Genomic DNA, 21,125 nt, shown 5'->3' on the forward strand with positions numbered 1-21,125 from the left:
ATAGAAGTATGTGTTTACAGCTGTGAAATGTGACTCAGGAAAAAAGGGATTTTCAGAAAAAAGTCCTAAGTGCTTTTTGCTTTACACTCCATTACACCATAGCTCCATAGAGGCCCAAGTCAAAACAACTCTCCACACATTGGTCACTGATGACCATGAGTAAGTATCACAATAAGTGTGAAATATTTAGGTTATAAAACAGACGCACACACACAGTTACAAAACCAATAACTAGACTACTGATTTTGAAGTGGTAGTGTGCTCTCTAAACTACATAACCTATTCCATAACACCTCCCCCCAAAAATAAGAAAAAAAAACTACTTCAGTCACCAATATCTATTTTCTGAATGTTCCTTTTCCCCCTCCATAAAACACTAGAGCTGTGCAACTATGAAACTAGCTACAAAAACATAAACTGAGATAAAGCCCTTCTAAAAAACAGAAACCAGTCGAAACCCCAACCATCAACTTCATTGCTCTGCACTCAGGTAATTTATTCCTGTGAAAATGACAACCTGGTTCTTAACCACTAGGCTAGTGTGAGATTCAGCTGATGTTTTGTTTGGTCAACAGAAATGTTTGGTGTATCCACACCCACAAAGGTAGTCAATTGATTGCAGCTGGTAGTCATTAGATACTGCAGGACAATCACCTTAATTGGCAGCACCTGTCTCTTTATCAACCAGGCTCAGCACCTGGACAAGGTTGCTGCTGCCCCCTGGGAAAGTTGAGTATGGAATTGGTAGTGAGCTGAAGTGTGTTGTCTTAACTACCTAACCTATTCCACACACTCACTTTACTAAATATGCAAAACAACATGTATTCAATGTATCGACAACATTTACATGAAAGAAATGTGAACACTATGGGGATGTTGACCGTAGGATGATAAAAGGGGCAACTACAGAATGAACATGAGCCATGTGATAATTGAGCAATAGCTTTCAACCAATGGAAGATTAAAACAACATTTATAAAAAAACTAAATAAAACCCATTGCATAACTATTGCCTTTTTGAGTGGACTTTGGAAATGGTGCCCTGTGGAAGTCCTTTGTTCAAAGCTTGTTGAATGCATGCACTGAAACAATCAGAAAACACAAAAACAAAACAACATTACCATACTGAAAACATTTTATATTTTGGTATCATCAAAGGTAGACTCAGCAGCTAATGGGCAGGTTTGGCTTTGGAAAAATGGGGTCAGCTGTTACAAAGTTGCCTCGATGTTGCTATGCTTCTCACTGAAGCTGGCATTCTACATTTTTCAGCTAGGAATTCATGTTTCTGCCTTGTATAAACAAACAATGTAGCTAGCAGAAACTGGGACTTAGGCCTAAATGTACCTTTAAATGTGTGGCCAACTGTTCCAAGAGAGCCATAGTATGCAAGATTTTTCTCCAGCCAAGCCTTAACACAATTGATTCAAGCTAATCAACTAAATATGATATTCAATCTAGACTGGGGACTTCATTTAAGAGACAGTTGTCTGCTTCCTGACTCAGGTGTATACGGCTTGGGTGAAAGAAAAGCAACATAAAATTGGGTTATGCCTAATATGGCAATTCATATTATTTTTCCAAAATGAGTTATTGTTAACTTAAATCTCAAAGCTATGCATGCAAGAAGCCATGACCTGGTGCACACATATGTCTCTGTCCTTAGTTTAATTGAAGGCCTCAATCTGTCTTTTTGCCTTGTAACTGATTTCTTCTGGAAAGAAAAAGAAACAACACATGATCAAGATGAGCAAGCTACTAGTTTAAAACAATGAAAGATCTAAGTGTTACAAATAATGAATGTATGGGCTACATTTATGAGAATAATACATGCATTTGCTGACCTTATCAAGCTTGAAGAGCTCATTTATCTCTCAAAAAAGGTGTTATGAGTGCACCACCAACATCTTGATGTTGATGTTGATCTTGATGTTGATGCAGCCTCTTCCAACACCACGGGTAGGAGAAGGGTATCCGTCTGCAAAAGGGAAGTTTTGCTGTGATGTCAAGTCGGCTCATATTGCTGTGACCTTATTTGTTGTGCTAGCTAACATGCTACTGAACAGTGACACTAGCATATTGACATGCATATTGCTATTCAAAGGCAGCAATGTATTAAGCAAAAAAAAGATTTGAATCTTATCCCCCTGATTGGTCATCAATGGTTACTTTTCTTGGAAGTCATGTGTTCACCAGAAACGCCACCAGAAACCTTGTTGCCACAGGTTTGCCTCAGATTCAAATAGAATCATGAGAGAATTGGCAAACTGTTTGCCACTAGTGGCAATAAATATTATTGTTGTCAAAGGTTTGCTGCAGAGTCGCCACTAGTGGCAAACAATTTGCCACAAACTTGCGGGAAGTTTTGCTCAACAAATTCATTTTTGTAAGGGCAATGAGGGAGGCCCATTAATCTGCAGGAAATACACCAGACTATACAACAGAGAACCATATGGAAAAAGATAAGATATTTTAATGCTGGCAGTTACAGCAATGCTCAACTTCAGTAGCGTTCAGCTGCAACAGTGTTCAGCACTGCGGTTCCAGTCCGGGAGCAAGAGAATGTGCACAATTAATCTGAACACCATCCATTAGTAGTGACTGTCAGTGAATTAAAACACTCTCTCATGATAAGAGGATGGTGATGCCTTTGAACGAGACAGGGATGGTCTGAGGTACCAGACATTTCATGACAGAATCTTGATGATTAACAGGTCGGATTAACTTCTGGGTTGAAAAAGAAAAAGTTACATCTGGAAGCTATTTCCAAGGCCATATGTATCTACTGTACTGTACTTCATTGGTCTTACTTTGAAGATCACATTGAACTGCCATTTTGTGAAGCCATCCTCCAGGGTCAAACATCATACCAATAGTCTAACATTGAGTAATGGATCGGGGCTGCAGGCAATTAGCAAATACACTTGAAACCGTCAAGCTCATTGACATCTTTATGTTGTTCGCACGACACACTAAAAAAGTCTGGCTTTACAACATTTTGTCCAGATATGTCCTCTTAAATGGGCATTACCCAAAGAGGCGTTACACCTCATATCTTCAAAGGGAGAGACTCACGCTATGATTTAAGGCTTTATCGTCTTATCCCGTAAAGAGGAACAGAAACCTTCATCATTGTGATCTGCCTGCCTGCTACTAATGGACCGTGACTACATGCAGTTGAATGTGGTCACATTGTATACATTTAAATGACCTGCTGCATACTTTGTAGTAGTAAACATTACGTCAAGAAAACTAGTACAGCCAAAAATGTCTGTTACAGCAGAAAGCTAAGATGTAAATGGAGTGTAAGATATTACATATTGGTCAAACATGGGGGTCTCACCACTGTCAAATCTACCTGGTACAGAGCTGAGTGAGCACAGCACCCATCTTTTATCACTTAAAGGATTTCCTGTTCCCACAACATGAACGTGCGTATAATGTACAGAAGCTTCTAGCGGCATACACTGCCATTTTGATTTTGATATGGAAATTATGATTTTGACACGTCACAGTAGATTACTCAAAGTGGTTCCAGTGGTTGTAGATTAATCTCCCTTTTAGTGGATGATGACAGGCACAAGATCTTGGTGGACCAATCCAAAAATGGTCAAATTGTCAGCCACCCAAGTCATAGACTGTTCTCTCTGCTACCGCACGGTAAGTGGTACTGGAGCGCCAAGTCTGGGACCAAAAGGCTCCTCAACTTCTTATGGCTGCATCCCTTCTTCTTAATTTCCGCCTGAAGACATACCCTAATCTAACTGCCTGTAGCTCAGGCCCAGAAGCAAGGATATGCATATTCTTGGTATCATTTGAATGGAAACATTCTGAAGTTTGTGGAAATGTTAATTGAATGTAGGAAAATATAACACAATAGATCTGGTAGAAGAAAAGAGAAAGAAAGAGCATACGTTTTCTGTTTTTTTAATTGTTGTAGCATCATCTTTCACATGTACTAGAATACCCAAACAGTCAGATAGGATGCTGGGTATAGTTTAGATGGAGAACACAAGAGGGCAACTGTAGTTGTGCAAAGGTTCAGACTGATAACTTCAGGAATGGGTGAGCTACATGACATTTAGCATGAAGTCACCCAGGTGTCCCACACAAGTTGCCCAAATGTACCCAAGTGGCCGAATTGGTGAAATGATATATAACTATATACAACAGTGCAAATAACTACACTGCTCAAAAAAATAAAGGGAACACTAAAATAACACATCCTAGATCTGAATGAATGAAATATTCTTATTAAATACTTTTTTCTTTACATAGTTGAATGTGCTGACAACAAAATCACACAAAAATGATCAATGTAAATCAAATTTATCAACCCATGGAGGTCTGGATTTGGAGTCACACTCAAAATTAAAGTGGAAAACCACACTACAGGCTGATCCAACTTTGATGTAATGTCCTTAAAACAAGTCAAAATTAGGCTCAGTAGTGTGTGTGGCCTCCACGTGCCTGTATGACCTCCCTACAACGCCTGGGCATGCTCCTGATGAGGTGGCGGATGGTCTCCTGAGGGATCTCCTCCCAGACCTGGACTAAAGCATCCGCCAACTCCTGGACAGTCTGTGGTGCAACATGGCGTTGGTGGATGGAGCGAGACATGATGTCCCAGATGTGCTCAATTGGATTCAGGTCTGGGGAACGGGCAGGCCAGTCCATAGCATCAATGCCTTCCTCTTGCAGGAACTGCTGACACACTCCAGCCACATGAGGTCTAGCATTGTCTTGCATTAGGAGGAACCCAGGGCCAACCGCACCAGCATATGGTCTCACAAGGGGTCTGAGAATCTCATCTCGGTACCTAATGGCAGTCAGGCTACCTCTGGCGAGCACATGGAGGGCTGTGCGGCCCCCCAAAGAAATGCCACCCCACACCATGACTGACCCACCGCCAAACCGGTCATGCTGGAGAATGTTGCAGGCAGCAGAACGTTCTCCACGGCGTCTCCAGACTCTGTCACGTCTGTCACGTGCTCATGTGCTCAGTGTGAACCTGCTTTCATCTGTGAAGAGCACAGGGCGCCAGTGGCGAATTTGCCAATCTTGGTGTTCTCTGGCAAATGCCAAACGTCCTGCACGGTGTTGGGCTGTAAGCACAACCCCCACCTGTGGACGTCGGGCCCTCATACCACCCTCATGGAGTCTGTTTCTGACCGTTTGAGCAGACACATGCACATTTGTGGCAGTTGCAGGGCTCTGGCAGTGCTCCACCTGCTCCTCCTTGCACAAAGGCGGAGGTAGCGGTCCTGCTGCTGGGTTGTTGCTCTCCTACGGCCTCTCCTGGTAGCGCCTCCATGCTCTGGACACTACGCTGACAGACACAGCAAACCTTCTTGCCACAGCTCGCATTGATGTGCCATCCTAGATAAGCTGCACTACCTGAGCCACTTGTGTGGGTTGTAGACTCCGTCTCATGCTACCACTAGAGTGAAAGTACCGCCAGTATTCAAAAGTGACCAAAACATCAGCCAGGAAGCATAGGAACTGAGAAGTGGTCTGTGGTCACCACCTGCAGAACCACTCCTTTATTGGGGGTGTCTTGCTAATTGCCTATAATTTCCACCTGTTGTCTATTCCATTTGCACAACAGCATGTGAAATTTATTGTCAATCAGTGTTGCTTCCTAAGTGGACAGTTTGATTTCACAGAAGTGTGATTGACTTGGAGTTACATTGTGTTGTTTAAGTGTTCCCTTTATTTTTTTGAGCAGTGTATATACAACATATCAAAAAGCAGTTCTAACACACAAACATTTTTATAAAAATGTTGCATTGTTTTTGAAAAAATATATATACAAAAAAAACAGGGGTAGACCCTTTGGAAGACCCTCAGTCCTCTACACAATATTTGCTGCTGGTGCCATGGCCCATAGCAGTCTCTTTCTGCTGTAAAGCAGAGGCAAACCGAACAAGTGGTGCAGGTGATGGGGGACTTCATGTGACACAGAACACAACGACGCCTCCATGCTGTGCCCTTTTGGCCCTGAGGCACATTCATGCCTGCAGTTATGAATTTTGGCATGTGAACACCAGTGGCGGCAGGAGTAGAGGGGGCAGAGGTAGAGGGGGCAGAAGGTGATGCAGTGGACTTTGCGCTATAGCCAGCAAGCTATAGCGCAAATGATGATGAGCAGCTCCCTGAAGGCTAGCTGTGAGATGGGGGGCCGTCCACAGCTCTTCGCCATTTCCTTCTGCAGGATGAAGGAATTCACCACAGCAATGTCAATGAAATGATAAAATAATGTCTTGTACCATTTCTTTGTCTTGTGCAGAAAAATATATCTGACATGGAATATATATATATATATATATTCATTTCATCACACATTTCATTACTGATTATATTTCTATAAATTGCAACAACAACAAAATATATACTGTATATATTTTTGCGAAAAAAATATCAAATTATTTATATTTCAAACAACGGCATTAGCACTTACCAGTCCAGAATTATGTCATCTCCTTCCAGAAACATCTCTTCGGTCTTTGAGTCAAAACTATGCTCACTCAAAGATTCTTCAAGCAACAAATCTGTCTCACTTTCCCTATCTATTTCTTCTATAATTTGGTGCAAATCTGTATACTTAGATTTTGACTTCGCTTTTCCTGATTTATTCACCATGATGTTTTCTATGAAATCGTTGAAAATACTCTTCACAAAATACTGCTGTGCGTAATGGTGTGTCTGCAAAAAGTCTGATCGTCAATGGCTAATGAAGTTTGTTACGCGTGCGTTTACTAACAAGGGCTGGTGGTTCAACCCATAACCATCACATACGGGCATTTACCTCAGCTCATTGACTATCTACCAAGCTAGATTTCAAGAAGATCAGTGGTCATTGGGCAGAAATACAGTCAATCAACGAAACTTCGCTAATATTATTGGTGCGCAATGAGGTCATTGCTCGTTGTCTTCAAATCAGTTCCTTTCGATCAATACGCCCCGCAAAAAGAACCATCAAGTATGGCTGTGTTACAAACACCCAGAGGATTGCAATGAAACCAACCATGACTACATAAACGATTGTTTAGTGTGTGTAATTACATCGAATGCTTCGTCAAAAGTTGATAGAGATGGAATTCACGACACAAGCTGTTTACAAAATGTTTCGTGTTAGGCTATAAAAATGGATTTTATCAAAGAAACGGCACTTCATTTGATCACTGGGACCCTCAGGAGGAGAAATAAGAGCAAGATATCAGAATGTAAGTCATAATTTTACCTTCCGATGTGAATGTGTCAAACCTGTCATGGCGGGAAAAGTTTGTTGTTGTTGATCGCTCTTCTCAAACAAAAGCATGGCATTTTTTCTCTGTAATAGCTATTTCAAATCGGAAAACGCAGTTTGATTACCAAGATTCTAATATTTTGAAGGATGTAAGGCACTTGAATTTTCAAGAATGTTTAATGTTACGATGTTGTATTTTTAGTTTGTCGCTCTGAAATTTCCCCAGATGTTGATCCTGTTAATGGGATTGCAGCCATAAGTCTGGTCAGAATTGAAGGAATGATGGATGGTGCTAAATACAGGGAAATTCTTGAAGGGGAAACCTGTTTCAGTCTTTCAGAGATTTGAGACTGGGACGGAGGTTCACTTTACAACAGGACAATGACCCTAATCATAGTGCTAAAGCAACACTCGAGTGGTTTAAGGGGAAACATTTAAATGTATTGGAATGGCCTAGTCAAAGCCCAGACCTCAATCCAATTGAGAATCTGTGGTATGACTTAAAGATTGGTATACACCATCGGAACCCATCCGACTTGAAGGAGCTGGAGCAGTTTTGCCTTGAAGAATGGGCAAAGAGCCCAGTGGCTAGATGTGCCAAGCTTACATACCCCAAGAGACTTGCAGCTGTAATTGCTGCAAAAGGTTGCTCTACAAAGTATTGACTTTGGGGGGTGAATAGTTATGCATGCTCAAGTTTTCTGTTTTTTTTGTCTTATTTCTTGTTTGTTTCACAGTAAAAAAAAAGTACATCTTCAAAGTGGTAGGCATGTTGTGTAAATCAAATGATACAACCCCCCCCCCAAAAAAAATTGCTTTTAATTCCAGGTTGTAAGTCAACAAAATAGGAAAAATGCCAAGGGGGTGAATACTTTCGCAAGCCACTGTACTACACTGACACTCCAACACACACACACACACACACACACACACACACACACACACACACACACACACACACACACACACACACACACACACACACACACACACACACACACACACACACACACACACACACACACACACACACACACACACACACACACACACGCATATTGATGCCACACAAACACGCTGCTATTATTGTTATTGTTATTGTGTTACTATTTTTCCTTTAGTTCATTTAGCAAATTTTTCTTACTTAATTAAAAAAAAACTCTGCATTGTTGGTTAAGGGCTCGTACTGTAAGTAAGCATTTCACAGTACAAAACCTGTTGTATTTGGCACATGTGACTAATAACATTTGATTTGTTTTGTAAGTGGGCACAGTGGGTCGTTCATGCATGAGATTTGGATTCTGGATAGATACCTCATATAAGGTCTCCTGGTACTCACCACACAGTTCTGGAGAACCAGTCTGGAGAACACAACACCATGTGATTACACCATGATGAACTAGTAGGAAGCAATGACCACTCTCGTCAATCTCACTGCGTGATTAACAGTCTCTCCCAATGGGAGCGAAACAGCTGTAGTCAGGGTCGGACTGTCAATTGGGCAAATGCCAGATGGGCTGGTCCATTTTTGGCCCAGTGGGACTGTCTAAATTGGGTGTTTTGCCCAAAATCCGACAACCACATATCACAGTCAAATATATAGGATGCAAAAAAAACAAATTTTCATACACATCTCAAATCTACGAATTAAAAATCGGAGAACAGTAATATTTTACACACACATAAGCAGTAATTTCTGATGAAAACAACAAATGCTGTGCCACCATCCTTATGAAATCATGGCATGTTTGAGGGAAAACAAACAAAGGGCAGTATCTCTTCAGCCAGTTCCACAGACTGCTGTTTAAAATGTACTATGTTTTAAAGACGTCAAAAACTCCCTGTAGCTTTTCCTAATCGCACGCTGTCTTTCACATCTGTATAATCCAACATTGACATGACAGTAATACTATTTGCAACAAAAGCAACAATAATAGTCACATTACCTGTTCTGAAATGCCAGTCTAATGCCGTCTCCAGATCAGACATCAATATCAGGCTCTTAATAAGAACAAGGCCATCTCTCCAAAGCACTGGGTTGAGTGGCACCTGGAACTCCACCCACCTGTCCCTCAAGCAGGTCTGCTGGTCGATACGAACAAACAGACAGGTTCCGCTTGGTTTCCCTCCAAATCGGCCCATTTGCCAGCTAATTGCATCAAGGGTCTGGTGCCAAAGCCCACAAGCTGGTATGCCAACCCCTCACCCCCTTCCTTGGGAGCCGGCTGGATACTTGAGGCACAAAAACAATATCTGATGGTAGGAGGCATAGGTTAGAGGTGAGGGGTCAAAGTTCAAGTGAGACGTGCCCAGACATGAGTGGAGGTATAATAGAGTACGCCCTGTTAGAGGATCTCATTATCAGACCATACCGCCCTTATTTTTTATTTATTTAACCTTTATTTAACCAAGAAAAGCCCATTGAGACCCAGAGTCTCTTTTTCAAGGGAGACCTGGCCAAGAGGGCAGCAACAATCAATACATTACATAATTAAAACATACAACAATACAACATGATCCAACCTAAAAAAAAGCATTTTCACGCCCCTGTAACAGAGTCTCCCATCAATATTTTAAATTCATTCAGTGGCACTAACATATCTAGATGAAGCATGGATTGTTAAACACACGTACCTGCACACACACACACACAAGCACGCACACGCGCGCGCGCACACACACACACACACACACACACACACACACACACACACACACACACACACACACACACACACACACACACACACACACACACACACACACACACACACACACACACACACACACACACACACACACACACACACACACACACACGTTATGCTCTTCTATCCTCATGGGGACCTAAAATGTATTTCCATTCAAAATCCTATTTTCCCTAACCCTTATTCTAACCATAACCCTAACCTTAACCCTAACCCTAATTTTAACCCGCAAGCCTAACCCAAATCCTAAATCTAACTCCTAACCCCTTACCCTAACCCTAATTGTAACCCTAACCCTTAACCTAACCCATAAACTGAAAATAGCCTTTGGCCTCATGCGGATGTGGGAAATGTCCCCACGAGGGAGAATTATCTTTGTTTTACTATCCATGAGGGGACATTTAGGCAATTTAGGTCCCCTCAAGGATAGAAGAACCAACACACACACACAGGAAGGAAGGAATTCAGCTGAAAACAACCCACCATCGTCTTGTTTTTGTTTTCAGTCATAAGGAGCTGTACCTTGCAGAGCAGATGCAGGAGTGCCTCCGCAAACTCTGCTTGAACCCTAAACATTAAGGTCATACCTGGGGCAAGTCTCAAGCGTGTTTATGTTATGAGGCCGAGCCCCCCTAAAGTTGAGCAGATATACATTCATACTGTTCAGATAAACAACAAGGAAAAGGAGAGACAAATGAAGTATATATTTTTAATTGAACCTTTATCTAAGTAGGCAAGTCAGTTAAGAACAAATTCTTATTTACAACGACGGCCTACCCCGGCCAAACCCAGACCAGTCAATGTGCGGGGGTACAGGTTAGTCGAGGTAATTGAGGTAATATGTATCAGTATCAGTCAAAAGTTGACTATTTTCTACATTGTAGAATAATAGTGAAGACATCAAAGCTAGGAAATAACACCTATGGAATCACGTAGTAACCAAAAAAGTGTTCAACAAATCAAAATGTATTTTATTTTAGATTCTTCAAAGTAGCCACCCTTTGCCTTGATGGCAGCTTTGCACAGTCTTGGCATTCTCTCAACCAGCTTCATGAGGTTGTCACCTGGAATGCATTTTTTGGTTACTACATGATTCCATATGTCTTCACTATTATTCTACAATGTAGGAAATAGTAAAAAGGAAGAAAAATCTTTGAATGAGTAGGTGTGTCCAAACTGTTGACTGGTACTGTACATGTAGGTAGGAGTAAAGTGACTATGCGTAGATAATAAACAGAGACTAGCAGCAGCGTAAAAATGGGGGGGTCAATGCAAATAGTCCGGATAGCCATTTGATTAGCTGTTCAGCAGTCCTTTGGCTTGCGGTTAAAAGCTGTTAAGGAGCCTTTTGGACCTAGACTTGGAGCTCCAGTACCGCCTGCTGTGCAGTAGCAGATAGAACAGTCTATGACTAGGATGGCTGGAGTCTTTGGGAATTTGTAGGGCCTTCCTCTGACACCACTTGGCATAGAGGTCCTAGATGGCAGGAAACTTGGCCCCAGGGATGTATTGAGCCGTATGCACTACTCTCTGTAGCGCCTTGCGGTTGTATGCTGAGAATTAACCATACCGGGCGGTGATGCAACCAGTCAGGGTGCTCTCAATGGTGCAGCTGTATAACTTTTTGAGGATCTGAGAAACCATGCCAAGTCTTTTCAGTCTCTTTTCAGGAGAATAGGCGTTGTCATGCCCTCTTCATGATTGTCTTGGTGTTTTTGGACCATGATAGTTTGTTGTTGATGTGGACACCAAGAAACTTGAAGCTCTCGACATGCTCCACTACATCCTCGTCGATGAGAATGGGGGCGTGCTCGGCCCTCCTTTTCCATGATCATCTCGTTTGTCTTGATCACGTTGAGTAAGAGGTTGAGGCACCACACTGCCAGGTCTCTGACCTCCTCCCAATAGACTGTCTCATCGTTGTCGGTGATCAGGCCTATAGTACCATCGTTGTGTGGTCGGTAAACTTAATGATGGTGTTGGAGTCGTGCTTGGCCACGCAGTCGTGGGTGAACAGGGAGTACAGGAGGGGACTAAGCACGCACCCAGTCCATTACCTGAATCATTTGGAGTTAATGCCTAACCTTAAGATTTCAGAGTTAATCCCTAAACTTATCCCTAACCTTAAAAATTCTGAGATAATGCTCAAACTGAACCTTAAGCACTTCTAAATTTGACTTTTGCAACACCATCAAAATTTGACGTTAGAGAAACATGGATGACGTGAGACTGTGATAGCTAGTTTTAACTAACCGAACCTGCTCCCTGGGCACCGATGACATGGATGTCGATTATGGCAGCCCCCCCCCACACCTTTCTGATTCAGAGGGGTTGGGTTAAATGCAGAAGACACATTTCAGTTGAATGTATTCAGTTGTGCAACTGACTAGGTATCCCCTTTCCCTCCCTTTCCTTTGAAGCCACCGGTCAGCCATATTTGCACTCCCCAGAAAGAGAAGTCCTCCATTGGAAATAATGGAATTCTACAGTATTTCTATTAAATGTTTCAAGGACAAAAAAGTATTTTTTGGTTGTAGTGGGGACAGTAATATTAGTTATCTCCAAAATGATGTACTTTAAGGAAATTATACTTTAAGGAAAATGTTTTTATAAATTTTGTTCCAAAATATTTTTTTACAATGGTGGGGGAGTGGTAAGATGGAAGCACAGTGGCTTCAACACAGCGTCCACTATCAGGCATCTAGTGTATTTATAAACCATTGGAATAATTACTCTCGGGCTCCTGGAGACAGCAATGTGCAGCATGCCTCTCTTGAAAAATGCATGAAAGAGGAGTTACCGAAATGTCTGCATAGGCTCACTACATTTCAACCGTCTATGGCAGGCATGTTCAAATAGAACCGAAGAGGGCAATTATTCAAGGTGAGAGGCATGAGTCATCATCTGTCACACCATGACGAGTGTGCATTTCAATAGGAGCCCACTAGAAACACATAGCTTACCAATATCGTTTTCAGACAAAGACAACCCATATGTCTGAGACCCTTCAAAGACACCACTGAAACTTTCTATTTCTAATGGCCGTACAGCTACAAATCATTTTAATCTCTCTGCCGTACTAATAATGGAAAGGAAAATAAACTATAAACAAATCTCTTTACTGTAGGAAATGATGTATCATGTTCGGTCTTGGGATGGATCCAGAAGTACAGTTAAATCGATAAGCATGTCCCCAGGGGTTGTGTGAACGCATCGACGGAAGAGGTGGTTAGCCCCTTCGTGTCGTGGAGAAAATACACGAAGAGTTTCATTCCAAAATGCTATATATCCATTTTCAGAAATGTTGGTTAATTAGTTCAATTGTTTAAAGAAATTATGAAAGCGATTATTGTGTTTTTTCACTATCTAATCAAGCATGGGGTTGTTCAATGAGAGACATGTATTTGTTTAAAATCTATCACTTGATGGTTTCATGTCAGAGAGACAACTAATCATGTTTTTTTGGTCAAATGCTATATATGTTTAATAAAGAAATCTACAAATTATACATGTGTGACATAAATATTTAATAATTTAAAAGAATCAATGCAGTAATATGATTTTTGACATCTTAGTTATTTAGCAGATGCTCTTATCCAGAAAGGAAAGGGAAGAGGAGCGACTTACAGTAAGTGCATTAATCTAAAGATAGCTAGGTGAGACATCCATATATCACAGTCAAATATACAGGATACAAACATTACAGCTAAACAATTTCATACACATCTAAAATCAAGTAATAAAAAATCTGAAAACAATAATGTTTTACACACACATAAAGTAATCGCATAAGCAATTTTTTCTGATGAAAAAAACATGTGAAAATTGGTGGGAGGAAAAGCCGGCCAAAGCAAACAAACCAACAAAAACAGTAAGACCGGACCCATTGATAGAATCTGCACAGTAGCGTGCCGTGGGCCTGGCGCCTGGGCCTTCAGTGAGGTCCTACACAGTCCCACCCGAATTAATCCACCTGTTATTACCATCATTTAGATGCCATGGCTCTAGACACTATACATTTAGACAGAAACGCAGTATAACCAGGCGTTGCGTCACCTTGAAATTGAAATTTTTTTCAGAGAATTGCAGGGGAAGAGTACAATACAGTACAGTTCAACTAATAGGCAAGAACATAGTCGAGTGCAACAGAGTTATATTAATATTCTTCTTCTATCCATTTCTGGTCCACAAACTTTGAGCTTTAAGTCCCCCAAAAAATAAATACAGTGTGTTCACTAAACAGCGCATTGTCGCACCCAAAGCAGTTTCACCGTGATGATAAAGACACATAACTATTCACTGAAAATAAAAGAAAACAAATAATTTGCAACATAGGCTATTTGCCATTTTATTTTGTTAATATATAGGCTATTTAATATTAACGAAATAAAATGCGAAACATACATACACATTTAATAAAAAATAACATGGATTGTATGCCTACTCACCAAAGACTGATTATTAGACAGTTGCGTGCGCTTAGGGGATCGTGAGAAAAATGCTGCAAGGCCATTGAGGTTGGCAAAGAAGACCTTGCATTCTTTAAGCTTTGAGGCTCCTTGAGTCAGTACTAAATTTAGTCGATGTGCATAGCAGTGAATGAATAAGGCCATCGGTGCCCTCTCCTTAACTTTAGCCTGCACCCCATTGAGTCCAGATGCCATGACTGCTGCGCCATCAAAACACTGTGCCACAACTTTATCCAGACTACATTCATTTTCCTCCAAGAAACGGAAAATAAGAGCGGCAATGTCATCAGCTCGCTTGCCGCTTGTCACATCTTCAAACCGGATAAATCGCTCCTTGACTCCCGTGTCCGTCACATAACGCAGGACGAGTGAGAGCTGTAGCTCCACTCTGGTGTCCCCAAACGTTTTCAAAAGCACCATTGCTTCTAAGTGCCCAGCCGTACTTTGGTGTCTCGTTGCTGCCTTGGTTAGACAACTCAAGTTTGCAAAGCCAGTGTGGCTCCAAACACCAAATCGATCACTTGCAAATAATAGGCATTCCCAGCAGTACAGTTTGCAGTGCTTCTCGGAGCCTGTGAGCCATTGACAGCGCTCATAGTTGAAACTTTGAAAGTGGCGAACGAACGAACCCCTTTCCCGCCTGTGACAGGCTTTGTGGCGTCGGGCGACCTCTCCTTACAATGTCTAACTTTTCTTGAAAAGTTCGTCTTGAGAATGGCGTTATAATTATATCCTCGACCAAATCGATATCTTCTCCTCCTTCCGCAATTGTGGGTTCAAAAAACAGTAGAACGCGAATTAATTCGTTTATCAAATTTAGTTTCCTAGATCTGCATAGACCTGCCCATAGGACCTGCCTCTCAATATTGGTAATCCAATCAGAAGACGTGGACGCCCTACGCCTGCTAGCTGGCTCCTGTGTAACACTGGAGCCAGCCAGCAGGCGTACAATAGCCAACTCTAAAGCTGATTGGTTGACACAAAATTTTAATTTCCATTCACTTTAAGCTACAAGCGCCCGCACTGTTGATTCTGAAGGCCTGAGGGCAGATTTTAGACCCCTGGCAACACATGATGGCTGAATATGATTGGATAAAAGATCTAACGTAAAGACCAGCCCTCCAAATCTCAACCTGGGGCTGGAAGCAGTGCAACCAAGAGGAAAGCTATGAAATGAAGAGTATAACTCTTACTCTGGGGAATAATTTAATACATATTTGTGGGAAAATATATTTAAAAAAAAATTATATTCTGATGATGTTTAGGCCAGCAGAGAAGGCCTTGCAGGCCCTGACGGCCCACCACTGAATCTGCATATATTATTTATGAGAGGCTGGAGGATTGCGTGAGCAGTTGAAGCTTCTCATATAGGCTATTTTTGTATCTGCATAGTCAGGTGGATGGAGTCTTTAATGCATAATGCAGCTTTTCCTGCTGCTCGATTTGAGTTCCTGCACTAGTATTAACTTCTTGGGCGCAGGGGCCAGCATTTTCACTTTCGGAAAAATAGCATGCAAAAATTCAACTGCCTGCTACTCATCCCCAGAATATAAGATATGCATATTATTAGTGGATTTGGATAGAAAACACTCTGAAGTTTCTAAAACTGTTTGAATCATATCTGTGAGAATAACAGAACTTATGTAGCAGGCAAAACTCTGAGGACAAACCATTCAGAATTTGTATTTTTTTGATGTCACTGTCTTTTCAATGAGTTTTTTAGAGACACCAGATTTCTAATGGACTTGCTTGCAGTTCCTACCGCTTCCACTGGATGTCACCAGTCCTTGGAAATTGGTTGAGGTTATTCCTTTGTGTACTGAAGAAGTAGGGCTATCGTAAATGAGGGTCACATGAAGTACATTTTTTGAGAAAGCCACGTTATGAAAAAAGTTGCGTCAGTTTGTTTTCTTTTGTATTGGACACAGATCATCCCGTCTTCAAATTGATCGATTATTAACGTTTAAAAATACCTAACGTTGTATTACAAAATCAGTTTGAAATGTTTTGGTAAAGTTTACATGTAACTTTTGTAGAGAAGTGGCGATAGTTGGAAGCTGTGTTTTTCTGGATGAAACGCTCCAAATAAATTGACATTTTGGATATATATCGACGGAATTAATCGAACAAAAGGACCATTTGTGATGTTTATGGGACATATTGGAGTGCCAACAAAATATTTTCGTCAAAGGTAAGGCATGATTTATATTTTATTTCTGCGTTTTGTGTCGTGCTTGCAGTGTTGAAATATGCTACTCTGTTTGTTTACTGTTGTGCTGTCATCAGATAATAGCATCTTATGCTTTCACCGAAAAGCCTTTTTGAAATCTGACATGTTGGCTGGATTCACAACGAGTGTAGCTTTAATTTGGTATCTTACATGTGTGATTTAATGAAAGTTTGATTTTTATATCATGTTATTTGAATATGGCGCGCTGTATTTTCCCTGGCTACTGGCTACTGGCTAGCCCCAAAACCTGAAGGATCTGGAAAAGGTCTGTATGGAGGAGTGGGCCAAAATCCCTACTGCAGTGTGTGCAAACCTGGTCAAGAACTACAGGAAACGTATGATCTCTGTAATTGCAAACAAAGGTTTCTGTACCAAATATTAAGTTCTGCTTTTCTGATGTATCAAATACTTATGTCATGCAATAAAATGCAAATTAATTACTTAAAAATCATACACTGCTCAAAAAAATAAAGGGAACACTTAAACAACACAATGTAACTCCAACACATGCACATTTGTGGCCTGCTGGAGGTCATTTTGCAGGGCTCTGGCAGTGCACCTCCTTGCACAAAGGCGGACGTAGCGGTCCTGCTGCTGGGTTGTTGCCCTCCTACGGCCTCCTCCACGTCTCCTGATGTACTGGCCTGTCTCCTGGTAGCGCCTCCATGCTCTGGACACAACGCTGACAGACACAGCAAACCTTTTTGCCACAGCTCGCATTGATGTGCCATCCTGGATGAACTGCACTACCTGAGCCACTTGTGTGGGTTGTAGACTCCGTCTCATGCTACCACTAGAGTGAGAGCACCGCCAGCATTCAAAAGTGACCGAAACATCAGCCAGGAAGCATAGGAACTGAGAAGTGGTCTGTGGTCACCACCTGCAGAATCACTCCTTTTTTGGGGGTGTCTTGCTAATTGCCTATAATTTCCACCTTTTGTCTATTCCATTTGCACAACAGCATGTGAAATTTATTGTCAATCAGTGTTGCTTCCTAAGTGGACAGTTTGATTTCATAGAAGTGTGATTGACTTGGAGTTACATTGTGTTGTTTAAGTGTTCCCTTTATTTTTTTGAGCAGTGTACAATGTGATTTTCTGGATTTTTGTTTTAGATTCCGTCTCTCACAGTTGAAGTGTACCTATGATAAAAAATTACAGACCTCTACATGCTTTGTAAGTAGGAAAACCTGCAAAATCGGCAGTGTATCAAATACTTCTTCTCCCCACTGTATATCACTCCAGTATTAATGCTAAATTGTAATTATTTTCGCCTCTATGGCCTATTTATTGCCTACCTCCCTACTCTTCTACATTTTCTCACACTCTACATAGATCTTTCTATTTTTCTTTTCTTTTGTGTTATTGACTGTACGTTTGTTTATGTGTAACTCTGTGTTGTTTTTGTCGCACTGCTATGCTTTATCTTGGCCAGATGGCAGCTGTAAATGAGAACTTGTTCTCAACTGGCCTACCTGGTTAAATAAAGGTGAAATAAAAAAATAAAAAACATTTGTTTGGTGTAAGTGTACCACAAAGGAAAGCACAAAGCAGTCAAAGGACACTTGCATGGCCGTTTACATAGTTAGAAACAGTGCAGCCTAGCAAGAAGGACGGAGAACGCTGGTCAGTAGTAATAGTGGAATGACACAATGTGTTGTACTTTAACCACATTAAATGTAATCTGATGGGAAACAGTCCAATCAAGTGGCTTCAGTAAGAAGGCCTGAAATGGAGATGTCCCAGGGATATACTCTTGTAATGATACATGCATGTGTTTTACATGCACCATTAATACTTCTTCATATTTGGATCATGTGGAACCATTCAAGCAAACAAGGTAGTGTTTTTTACTGCTCAATGGTGATTCAGGTACTTCATAAAAAATAGCTTGAGGTTTAGTGGAGGTTCGGCTTTACTTGTCTCATCGCGCTCTAGCAACTCCTTGTGGCAGGCCGGGTACCTGCAGGCTGAGCCCAGTCGCCTGTTGAACAGGGTTTCCTCCGATATATTGGTGCGGGTGGCTTCCGGGTTAAGCTGGCGGGTGTTAAGGAGCGCAGTTAGGCGGGTCATGTTTCATAGGATGCATGACTCCACCTTTGCCTCTCCCGTGCCCGTTGTGGAGTTGCAGCGATGAGACAAGATCGAGAGTAAGGGGGTCAAATATTATTTATTTTTAAATCATCCAAGCAGGAATTCCTCTCACAAACGTCTTCTTCTCCCCACACATAATCAAAGCCTAAACAACGTGATTAAATAGAACACAACAATTTTTGCTTCACGACTTGGACAAAACTTTCTATCTGAATACACATGACGATTTTGAAACAACCTTTAAAAAAATTGCAAAATGTGTAGAATAGCATGAGATTAGATATAAAACTGCAAATGTTTCTCTCTGCCCCATGGCAAAATGTGTAGAATTGCAGGAAGATAGCTGTTTTCCTAAAAAATATGTTTCCCCAGGGGGAGGCCCAAGATGTGGTGATCCGGCCCTGCCCTGTAATTCTGATAATGCAAACAGTGCACTGTATGGCAGTCAGACTTAACCACTTCAACAATCAAATACAGTTAGTATTAATCTCGCACAGCAAGAGCAGGAGAGGGAAAGAGAGGTGGAAGCAGGGGGATCAATCGGAAAGGAGAGAGTGTACACTAAGGGCCCTATTTAGACTTAGGAATTGTACTCCTGTCCGACGCACGCCTTTTATACGCACTTCTCCGTGGTTGGTTTTCAGGCGTGGTTCCCTTGCGCGCATTGAATCAATTTTATTAAACCGCTGAAAACACTCCCACTTGCTGGCCAACAGATTTTCTCGAGGAGTTTTCATTCAATAGGGTCTAAAGCCATCCCTTTAAGTTTGGTGTACATTTAATTAGAACTTTCTAGACAGACTGGGGTCACTTTGAAATATCCTTGTTTTTGAAAGAAAAGCAACATTTTTGTCCATTAAAATAACATAAAATATATCAGAAATAAAGTGTAGACATTGTTAATGTTGTAAATGACTAATGGCACGTTGTGTTAGCTAATTCAAGTTTATCATTTTAAAAAGGCTAATTGATCTTTAGAAAACCCTTTTGCAATTATGTTAGCACAGCTGAAAACTGTTGTACTGATTAAAGAAGCAAAAAAACTGGCCTTCTTTAGACTAGTTGAGTATCTGGAGCATCAGCATTTGTGGGTTCGATTACAGGCTCAAAATGGCCAGAAACAAAGGACGTTCTTCTGAAACTCGTCAGTCTATTCTTGTTCTGAGAAATGAAGGCTATTCCATGCCAGAAATTGCCAAGAAACTGAAGACCTGGTATACCGCTGTGTACTACTCCCTTCACTGGCTCTAACCAGAATAGAAAGAGGAGTGGGAGGCCCCGGTTGTCACAATGGCGTGTATAAGTGGCAGAGGAAGTCAGGCGCAGGAGAGTCAAATAGAGTGTAGAATGGAGTACTTTAATTAAAGTCCTAGTAATCTGCTCCATAACACTCACGGAAAAAATATAAAACAAATCTGGGTACGAAGACCCGTCGCACACCTATACACAATTAACACAACACATGACAACGAACAATCTCTGACAAACACATGAAGGGAAACAGAGGGTTAAATACACAACAGGTAATGAATGGGATTGACAACAGGTGTGTGGGAAGACAAGACAAAACCAATGGAAAATGAAAAATGGATCGATGATGACTAGAAGACCGGTGAAGTCGACCGCCGAACACCGCCCGGACAAGGAGAGGCAACGACTTCGGCAGAAGTCGTGACATTACCCCCCCCCTGACGCGCGGCTCCAGCAGCGCGTCGACACCGGCCTCGGGGACGACCCGGAGGGCGAGGTGCAGGGCGATCCGGATGGAGGCGGTGGAATTCTTTTAACATAGAAGGATCTAAAACGTCCTCCACCGGAACCCAGCATCTCTCCTCCGGCCCGTACCCCTCCCAGTCCACGAGGTACTGAAGGCCCCTCGCCCGACGTCTCGAATCCAAAATGGATCGAATAGCGTACGCCGGGACCCCCTCGATGTCTAGAGGAGGCGGAGGAACTTCACGCACTTCAGCCTCCTGGAGCGGGCCAGCCACCACCGGCCTGAGGAGAGACACATGGAACGAGGGGTTAATACGGTAATTAATGGGCAGTTGTAATCTATAACATACCTCGTTCACTCTCCTCAGGACTTTAAACGGCCCCACAAACCGCGGACACAGCTTCCGGCAGAGCAGGCGGAGGGGCAGGTTTCGGGTCGAGAGCCAGACCCTGTCCCCTGGTACGAACACCGGGGCCTCACTGCGGCGACGGTCTGCGCCAATTTTCTGGCGCCTTATGGCACGCTGAAGGTGGACGTGGGCTGCCTCCCAAGTTTCCTCAGCGTGCCGAAACCAATTGTCCACCGCAGGAGCTTCGGTCTGACTCTGATGCCAAGGAGCCAGAACCGGCTGATACCCTAATACACATTGAAAAGGGGTA

The sequence above is a fragment of the Salvelinus alpinus genome, chromosome 16 (assembly GCF_045679555.1).
Source record: "Salvelinus alpinus chromosome 16, SLU_Salpinus.1, whole genome shotgun sequence".
NCBI lineage: Eukaryota > Metazoa > Chordata > Actinopteri > Salmoniformes > Salmonidae > Salvelinus > Salvelinus alpinus.